General features: G+C 40.7%; 1 protein-coding gene across 1 annotated transcript in view; it reads right to left on the bottom strand.

Moving 5' to 3' along the window:
• The window catches only part of Ehmt1 (euchromatic histone lysine methyltransferase 1), a 191,478-nt gene extending 181,794 nt beyond the window's left edge, over positions 1-9,684 (bottom strand). Inside the window, exon 1 of the mRNA XM_010608766.2 lies at positions 9,665-9,684. The gene's annotated coding sequence lies outside the window, so the exon portion shown is untranslated. The remainder of the gene's footprint in view (positions 1-9,664) is intronic.
• Positions 9,685-9,690: the final 6 nt, after the last annotated feature.

Here is a 9,690-nt window from a genome sequence, read left to right as displayed (position 1 = left end):
CCCAGAAACCCAACAGAAGAACAAAATACTACAAGCAGTAAGAGACAAGAAACAAATTACATGCAAAGGAAAGCCTATCAGAATTACAGCAGACTTTTCAATACAAACCCTTAGGTTAAGGAGAGCCTGGAATGAGATATTTCAAGTACTAAAAGAAAACAACCTCCAACCTAGACTGATGTATCCTGCAAAACTTTCTTTTAAAATGGATGGGGAAATAAGATATTTCCAGGATAAAGAACACCTGAGAAACTTTATGAATACCAAACCAGCACTACAACGAATTCTAAACAATATCCTAGAAAAAGACAATGAGGCCCAACAGAGCAAATCAAATAGGCAAGCCAAGACACTAAAAGGAGAAGGCGGGAAGAAAAAAAAAAAAATGATAATAGTAAGTTAGTACATATCGGTTATAACCATCAATATTAACGGCCTCACTTCACCAATAAAGAGAAATAGACCAGCAGAATGGATTAAGAAGCAAGATCCAATAATATGTTGTATACAAGACACGTCTAGTGTAAAAAGAAGCCCATAAACTGAAAGTGAAAGGACAGAAAACTTCTTCATGTAACAGGAGCTCCCCCACACCCGCCAAAAAAAAAAAAAGCAGGGCTAGCAATCTTATTCACAAAGTAAGTTTCAAACTTAAACTGATTGAAACAGACAAAGAAGCTCACTACATCCTTGTGAAGGGAACAATTCAAGAAGAAGAGATAATAAATAATTTATTTTTAATTTATTGAGTATGTCAGAAAGTATACATGCTTTTTTTCCCCCTCTTTTCTTCTTTTTTTCCTTTTTCTTTTTCTTCCTCTGATGCTGGGTATTAAACTCGGCACAGTGTTCTGGCTAGGCAGGTGCAGCACTATTGAGCTAAATCTCAGGCTTTACATTTCATATTTTTAAAATCTATTAATACATTAATCCTTGTCTCTATATGTTGGCCTACCAAATTGATGAGTTATTTTGGTTCTCATTTTCTTTGCTTTTTTATTTGAGAATTTATTAAATCTGTATATATGAGTAGTATGAAAAGTATTAAGACCCATCTGTCATTTTCTTCTTTCATCTCTGCTTTCTACTAACTTCCTTTTCTGTCACTACAGCTTGTTTGGTTGGAAATTTGTTAAGACAAATGTTGTTATGTTATCAATATATCTTTGTACTTATTTTCTACTGATGACGAATATTAATTTTTAAGTAAATTTTATTATAACTATACTTAATCATTAATATCATTTAGTATCTGATACATATTACAAATTCTCCAACTCCTTCAAAGATATTTGTTTTTTCTCAAATTAGACAAATCACCAACATTCCACACATCACTGCACTGTTTTATTATACCAAAGTATATATTGATTTGTAGAAAATATGCATTGTGTATATGTGTGGGGTTATGTTTTTACATATATGTGTGCACTATTAAATGGGAAACATAGGCATGAATGTGGTAGGATTGTGCACATTTGACATATTGATAGTTTCTCTGGCAATCTTATGATTTCTTTGAATTAGATGCTTGACTTCATAGTCATTCGTTTGGGAAGAATATTACATATCTATTGGTGTTAAATTCTATCATTATGCTTATAAAATCTAATAAAAATAAGTATGGGATATAATAAAATAGAAACAGAAAAATCTGATCTTAAAAATGCGAATTTTTTTAGTTGCTTTTGGATTTCAAATATAAGTATGTTTTTTTCTGTGGGAAGTTTTGTTAGAAAATGTAAGTGATACAATCAACAAGTATATGATATTTATCAATTAACTAAACCAAGGAGTATATAAATCAAAATTTTGAGGACAGTTTCTCAACTATAATAGGTAACTTTGTTTTATTTATAATTACATTATTTCAAAAATATTATAAGAAAATGAGAAAGAACATAATGTTGGAAGATCATATCAAACTAATGTATTTCAATTGGTCTGTGTTACATAAATTCTTGTTTATTTCATATCCTTTTTTTGCTGTCATATATATGTATACTTGAAATTTTTACTTAGTATCTTCATTTCTTATCATGTATCTTTGCAATCTTTAATAAAAATGAATAAATAAATAAATAAACAAATACATGGCTTTTGCTTGTATATTTATAAATATCTTGAAGGACACACAGTAAGTATAATACTGGAAACTTGTCAAGAGATGAGCCGAGTGGACTGGGAACAGGGAAAGACATTTTAACTTCATACTTTCTAAATTCAGAACCATGAAACTGTATGTTATGGTGTGTGTCTGTATGTCTCCCTTAAGCCTCATGAAGTCACAGGTGGCTTTTTCAAAGGCAACTGAATCTACAGTGTGTGATGCTGGAATTAAGGGCATGTGATTACTAAACCAACAGACTGATTAGTTTGGTACTGCCCTAATCCCCAATAGTCTGGATAAAATAAAGGGTAGAAAGATGCTGTTAAGGTCCCTTTGTTGCTTTGCTACCTTTGGTCTACCATGAACTGTTGCCCCTCTGCCATGTGCCACGCTCATGCTGCCTCGGAGCCAGCCGATTACGGACTGAAACCTCCACAAACAATGAGCTAAATAAACCTTTCCTCTTTTAACTTTGGGTGTCGAGTATTTTGTCCCAGCATAGATAAAAGTAACTAAGACATTGTATTACTCAAACAAATTAAATTTAGGTGGGCATATTGGCACATATCTCTAATCCCAACAACTCAGGAGGCTGATGCAGCAGATCCTCTCTAGTTTGCAGCCAGGTTGGGCTATATAGTGAGTCAAAGGCCAGCACAAACTAGACAGCAAGGCTGTCTCAAAAAAAAAAAAAAAAAGTTTTGCCCTAAACCAGGCACTGTGGTGCACAACTAGAATCCCAGAACTCTGATAAGCTAAAGCAGGATGACTGTTGCATATTTGAGCCCAGCCTGAGCAACTAAAAAAATTTAAAGTAGGTGAGGGAGGGCTGGGGATGCAGCTCAGGGCAAAGGTCCTAAGTTCAATCACCCCCACTACAAAAAAAGAAAAAGAAAGAAAGATAGAAGATAAGATTTAGACAAGAGCTACATAGTAAGTCCAAGTCCAGCCTGAACTAAAAGCATAAAATAAAATAAAATAAAATAAAATAAAATAAAGACAAAAAAGTAAGGCAATTCTCAGTTCTGTAACTGATGATTTGTGCACATTTGCCAAAGGCCGAATTAATGGCTCTCATAGCCATTCCTCACGCGGTTGGCTCACTGAGCAACTTAAACTAAGTCAAACTGTTCACTCACCCTATGGGAAAAGCATCTATCAGAAATGGTGATCTGAAGCCAGGCAGTGGTGGTGCACGCCTGCAATCCCAGTACTTGGGAGGCTGAGGCAAGAGGATTGCTGTTAGTTCAAGACCAGCCTGAACTACATAAGGAGTTCCAGGTCAGTTTCAACTATACAGTGAGAACCGCTCAAAAAAAAAAAAAAAAAAAAAAAAAAAAAAAAAAAAGAGACATTTTTATGCCACCGCTGAAGAATTAAGATTCATTCTATCATTAACATAACATTCCTAAAGGAAAGAACCCAAAATATGGCTCTTACATGCTAAATGATTTTCAAAGTCAAAGTCAATATGAAGGTAAGCAATCAGAAGGTAGAAGCAGAAAGTCAGGGCACTAGCCCCTACTCTGACACTAACCAAGGTCCTTGAACATAAAAAGCTACCTACAGTTGCCCTGTGGGTGACAGGATGGAGAGAGAAGCATTACCCCTGCTGTTAGGACCAAAGCCTTCCCAGCATAGACCACACAGTAAAAACCCCAGAGGATTGGACCTGTCTGCTGTGCAGGTGAGAACCTACTTCTCAATATCTCTAGCAGATGTTTCTAATCCTGCCCATCTTTTACCTAAAATCAACCAAAGACAAGAAGTACAGGAAAGAGAAAAACTCCATCAAGGAAATGTCTGAAAACCCAATATAGGACTGGGGATGTCCCTTGGTGGTAGAGTGCTGTTATAGCTTGTGTCTAGATGTCCCCCCAAAGCCTCATGCACACATAGGTGGGGCGTTTTCAGAGGTGGCTGGATCTAGAGTATGTGATACTGGATTGACTCCTGGTGAATGCTAGGATCAAGGGCACTAGGATTAAGGCTGTGAGTGCCACCGTCCTAAGTAGCCTGGATAAGATATAAGGGACAGAAAGAACTGTGGTTTAAAAAAAAAAAAAAAAAAAAGAGAGGTGTGGTTGTCTCTCACATGCTTTGCGACCTTCTGCCGGCCATGAACTGTTTCTCTTGCAATGCCTGTCTACCAAGCCACCCTGTCCTGGAGCCAGCCAATTATGGACTGAAACTTCTACAAACTGTGAGCTAAACCCTTCTCCCTTTAACTCTGGGTGTCTCAGGAACAAAAGAAAAGTAACCAAGAGAAATGCTTACCCTAGTGTGTACCCAAGGCCCTGAGTTTGCTCCTCAAAACTGGAAAAAAGCTAACAAATCATGAATAGCAAATGGAGAAAGCTAAATCGTCCCACAGAATAAAGAAGGTGGGGCAGGGATAATGCTGACAAGCAGGCTGGCTGACCCCACTGAAAGGCTCAGAAAATATGGGTGATGCCTGGAGCTTTCAAGGACAGTAGGTGTAAAAACCCACAAAAGAATAGTCTGGCAAGTCTCCTCTTCTTGTAGCCACAGGAGACTAGAGGCTCAGCCCTGTAAACACCAGAAATGCACCATACTCAGGAATAGCAGGCACAGAGAAAGCCAGGAGTGAGATTCTCCACACAAAACAGAAGCCTGGGAAAGGGCTATCTGCTAAACCAGAGGAAAGACCCTCTTCTGCTCCTTGCTCCATAACCTAGCTCCAGAACATCCACTTGCACAGATGGCTCCCAACTTACAATGGTTTAACTCAGAATTTTTCAACTTTATGAGGGTGTAAAGGCAAGCATGTTCAACAAGAACCATACTTTGAATTTTGATCTCCTGGGCTAGAACATGCAGTTCCATCTCTCTTAGAGGCTGGGCAGTGGCAGTGAGCCCATAAAATCATAGGGGTAGGGCCAGGGATTTAGCTGAGTGGCATGACACCTGACTCACAAGCACAAGGTCCCGAGTTCAATCCCTGGTACAAAAAAAAAAAAAAATCACAGGGGTAAACTTACAGCCCACACACTTCAGGGTATTGTGTTGCTGAGTTATGGTGTTCAGTAGATTAAGTGTACTAAATGCATTTAAAACTTAAGTTATTCTCAATCTGCAATGGGTTTACCAGCATATAACCCCATTACAAGTTGAGGAGCATCTGTACCAATACAGCAAGAGACTGATGAATCATTCTCCAAGGAAACCAAACCACCCCAGAGAACAGACCAAAGGACAGGCACATTTGCAGGAGAACAAACCAAAAGCAGCAGCTACAAAAACTCAGCTTTTCAGGTTCAGTATTTTAGTCTTAAAGGTAACTACATGGCCAAAGATCATCAGACACTACAAGGTTTCTATCATGAAAAAAAGACCCAAAGAGCCAGTCATGGTGGCAGATGTCTGTAATCCCAGATAGTCAGGAAGTTGAGATATGAAGACTGCACATTTAAAGCCAGCCAGGGCAATTTGGCAAGACCTTGTCTTTAAATAAAATCAAAAGAGCTAGGGGGCCTGGGATTTATCTCAGTGGCACCATGCCTGCCTTGTAAGCCTAAAGTCCTGAGTTCAATCCTCAGTACATAAAAAAGATCTAGGGGGCCAGGGATCTAGCTCAATGGTTCTGGCAACTGCCTCCGCAAGCACAAGGACCTGAGTTTGATCCCTGGTACAAAAAAAAAAAAAGTCTGGAGATTTACCTCAGTGGCAAACTTCTTACAAAGCATTCACAGGGCCTGGGTTCAATCCCAGTGTACAACAAAAACAAAAACAAGAAAAAACTAAAGCAACAAAAAGGAACACAAAGGAAACAAAACAATGAAGAATATGGCCAGGGATTTAGCTCAGTGGTTCTGCTGCCTGCCTACAAGTGCAAGGATCCCCCAGTACAAAAAAAAAAAGAAAAAAGCTTCCAAAACATGACAGGGATTTAAAAAAAAAAAAAAAAAAAAAAAATTAAGAGCCAGGTGTGGTGGTGCACACAGGAGGCTGAGACAGGAGGATTAATGTGAGTTGGAAGCCATCCTGCACTACACAGTAACTTCAAAACCAGCCTGAACTACATAGTGAGACCCTGTCTCAAAAAAAAAGCTTAAATCAAAAGAATAATATACGGTGGCACACACCTGTAATCCCAGCATTCTAGAAGACTGAAACAGAAGATCACAAGTTCTAGTCCAACCTAGACAACTCAGCAAGACCATGTCTCAAAATAAAAATGGGCTGAATATATATAGCTCAGCTTGAAGGCCATGAGTTTCAGCCCCTGGGCGGGGGATGTGACAACTACTACAAAAGTGGAACTGAAAAAGAAATGTAAAGGTAATAGTAAAGAATACTGTAGTCATCTCATATGCATTGGCAAAAAATCTTCCTATAATGAAAGACATCAAGCTCCAGATTTCACACTTAGAACCCTACATGACAAATGAAAAGGGCTAGCACCAAGCACATTAAGAACATTAGGAAATCAAGGATACGATGATCCTAAAAGTTTGGTGGAGGAATAACAGGAAGGATTAAGAATTAAACTGGAGCCGGGTGTGGTGGTGTGGGCCTATAATCCCAGGGGAGGCTGAGGCAGGAGGATTGCTGTGAGTTCAAGACCAGCCTGGGCTACATAGTGAGTTCCAGTTCGGTCTCAACTACATAGTGAGACCCTGTCTCAAAAAAAAAAAAAAAAAAAAAAAAGAATTAAACTGGACTTCTCAATACCAGCAATGAAAGCTACTGGGGCCAAGACTTTTAAATGATTTCTAACAGGCTGGGAACAGAGCTCAGTGGTAAGAGAGAATACCTAACATGTTAGACACCCTGAGTTCAATCACTGGCACTGGGAGAAAAATCACTCAAAACTACTTCCAACCAAGCCAGGTGGGGTGTCATATTACCTGTGATCCCACCATTTGGGAAGCTGAGGCAGGGCGACTGCTCCAAGTTTTGAGGCCAGCCTGGGCTACACAGTGAGTTCAAGGCCAGCCCAAACTATATACAAAACTGTCTAAAAACAAAAACAAACAAAAAAATTACTTCCAACCAGGAATTCCACACCTACTCAAACTTACTCTTCAAATGTGGTGGTAGAATAAAAAACCTTTTCAGACATCGAAGACCCCAAAGCTTGCCTCCCGCAGCTCTATTCTTGGAGAGCTACTGGAGAACACTCCATCATGAGGAAAGAGGGAGGCAGACAGACAGCACCTGAGTTGGAGGAATGGCAGGGAGACTCCTAGGACAGTGCTATGCACCCAGCTAAGGGAACATCCATTGTGACTGGGTCAGGGTGAATATAAGAAAAAGTATGAGAGAAATTCAAACCTCCTCTATAGGCTGGGCATGGTATATGCCTGCCACCTCAGCACTCTGGAAGACTGAAGCAGGAGAGTCAAAAGTTTGAGTCCAGGGCTGGAGATGTAGCTCAGTGGTGCTGCCTTCTGCCTCACAAGAGCAAGGTCCCAAGCTCGATCCCCAGTACCAAAATAAATAAATAAATAAAAAGTTTGAGTCCATCCTGGGCAATCTAGCAAGACCATGACTCAAAAATCAAAAATAAAACAGGGCTGGGGGTGTAGCTCAGTGCAAAAGCCCTGGGTTCAATCTTCAGTACCAGAAAAAAAAAATCATCTATTCTCAGTGGACATCTACTGGTAATCTCTAAAATAAAATAGGTAAATAAAAATAACACTTATTTGAAGTAAACATGAGAGTTTCAAAGCTCTTCAGCCTCTCTAGAAGGGTGGAAAGCGCTTTTTAAAATGACTTTTAGCACTGATTGACTTTTCGAAATTGTAAATGTGTATATATTATTTTTAAAATCAAGTAAGATTAAAGGAAGAGATACATAGTAACCACCTAGCCACCTGCTAAGACAAGCACAGAATTTGCCTGGAAAGCCACACCTGCTGAAAGGTGACATTTTGCCAGGACAATAACTTTCTGCAACTCTTTGGCCTCTCCTCTGATTCGTTGTGACTGTGAACATCTATTTAAGCCCCAGGAAAGGAGCCCTCACTTCCTAACCTACAAAACAGAGGACGGGAAGATGTACTCCACAACCTTAGTTGCTCTTTTTAGTGTGAAAATGGTGTTGAATATCTGCAGGGCAAGAAGAAAAAGAATATGCAGTTACATAATTTGCAAGTGTCAGCTTGGCTAATCAATTTGGCAATTAGTGAACACTCACAGTAACAATTTCCCAGACTTGGGCAACAGTGATCCCAGGGTTACCACCTCCAATGGGCCAGCACCGTTGGCACTGCAGAAGATTCTTATCACGCAACTGACAAACACCTAGTGTCATAAATCTTAAAAGAGAGCCTTTATTAACCTAAAAAGACCACCACAGATACAATACGGGTTGAGCAAGTATGTTCTTTAGCAACTTTACCTCACTGTCCCTGTTTCCTCATTTAAAAATGGGGCTATAACAGAAGCTACATAAGACTACTAGCAGGCTTTCATGAGTAAACTCAATGTGGCATGGCAGGGCCCAAATAAGGGCTCAATAGCAAGGGATGTCATTATCACTGGCTGTTAAACCTTCTGTCAAGCCCACTAGCTGCCTGTGGAATCGGAGTCACCAGAGACCATTAATTGTTCCATTTATTAAACACTTACGGGCCAGGGATTTAGCTCAGTGGCAGCGCAAGCTCCTGAGGTTCGATCTTTGGTACCCAAAAAAAAAAAAAAAAAAAACACTGAACAAGTGCAATGCCTACAACTCATCAGGCAGTCATTTAACTCCTACTTTCCTCACCTGCTAAACAGGAAATAATAGAACCTGCTGCAGTACTATCTGGAAGTACTAACTGAGGTAACACCTCTAAAAGACTGCACAGTGCCTGGGACACAGCAGGTCTCGATAAAATGTATCATTAATCCCTACACATCTCCCTTGTAAGCCTGGAAGTTACTTGGAATACCCTAATGTACCTATTTGGTCCCAAGACCGCTGGGTCCTTGAACCTTGCTGATACACAACACATACCTCTTGCATGTAATCTGAGGACTCACACAATCCCTGTTTACTTACACCATTACCCACCTAAAACGCAAGAATAATAAAAAAAAGCAACAGCCATGCATTACCCGAGGTAAACATATCATTAAGCTTCATGCATCAGCTCCTCACAACACCTTCACTTTCTGAGGTCTGGAAGTCCCAGCAGCTACTACTCCCGTGGCTAATTTCAGCGAAAAACTGCGAGGTGAGCACTTTGCTCCACTACGGCCGCTTCCTTCCCCCAGAGAGCACGCTGCCTCTGCACCCGCGGCGCCCGCGTTCGTTCTCTCCGCAAAGCTGGGGTCTACCTTGCGGGTACAACCGGGACACAAACTATTCCGGCCACGAGCGAGGGGAAGGCCACCACCACGAACAAAAGAACGCCAACTCGCCGTCCCGGCCCGTGCGGCTTGTGTCTGGGATAAACTTGCGTCCCACGCGCCCCCCGCGAGCGGCTCACGGCTTTGTCCGCGGAGAGCGCGCCGGTCCGGCCAACTTTTCCATAAAGATGGTGCCACTCTCTCCAGGAGCAAAAGCTCACGACGCGGGCCGCCGGCGCGGGCCAGCCTTACCTCCACGGCGCCGAGTTGGCTGGCCC

This window comes from Fukomys damarensis, unplaced genomic scaffold, assembly GCF_012274545.1.
Source record: "Fukomys damarensis isolate Sample0158 unplaced genomic scaffold, DMR_v1.0_HiC HiC_scaffold_36, whole genome shotgun sequence".
Taxonomy (NCBI): Eukaryota; Metazoa; Chordata; class Mammalia; order Rodentia; family Bathyergidae; genus Fukomys; species Fukomys damarensis.
Note: the sequence above shows the minus strand (reverse complement) of the source record. Positions and strands in the feature narration are given on the sequence as shown.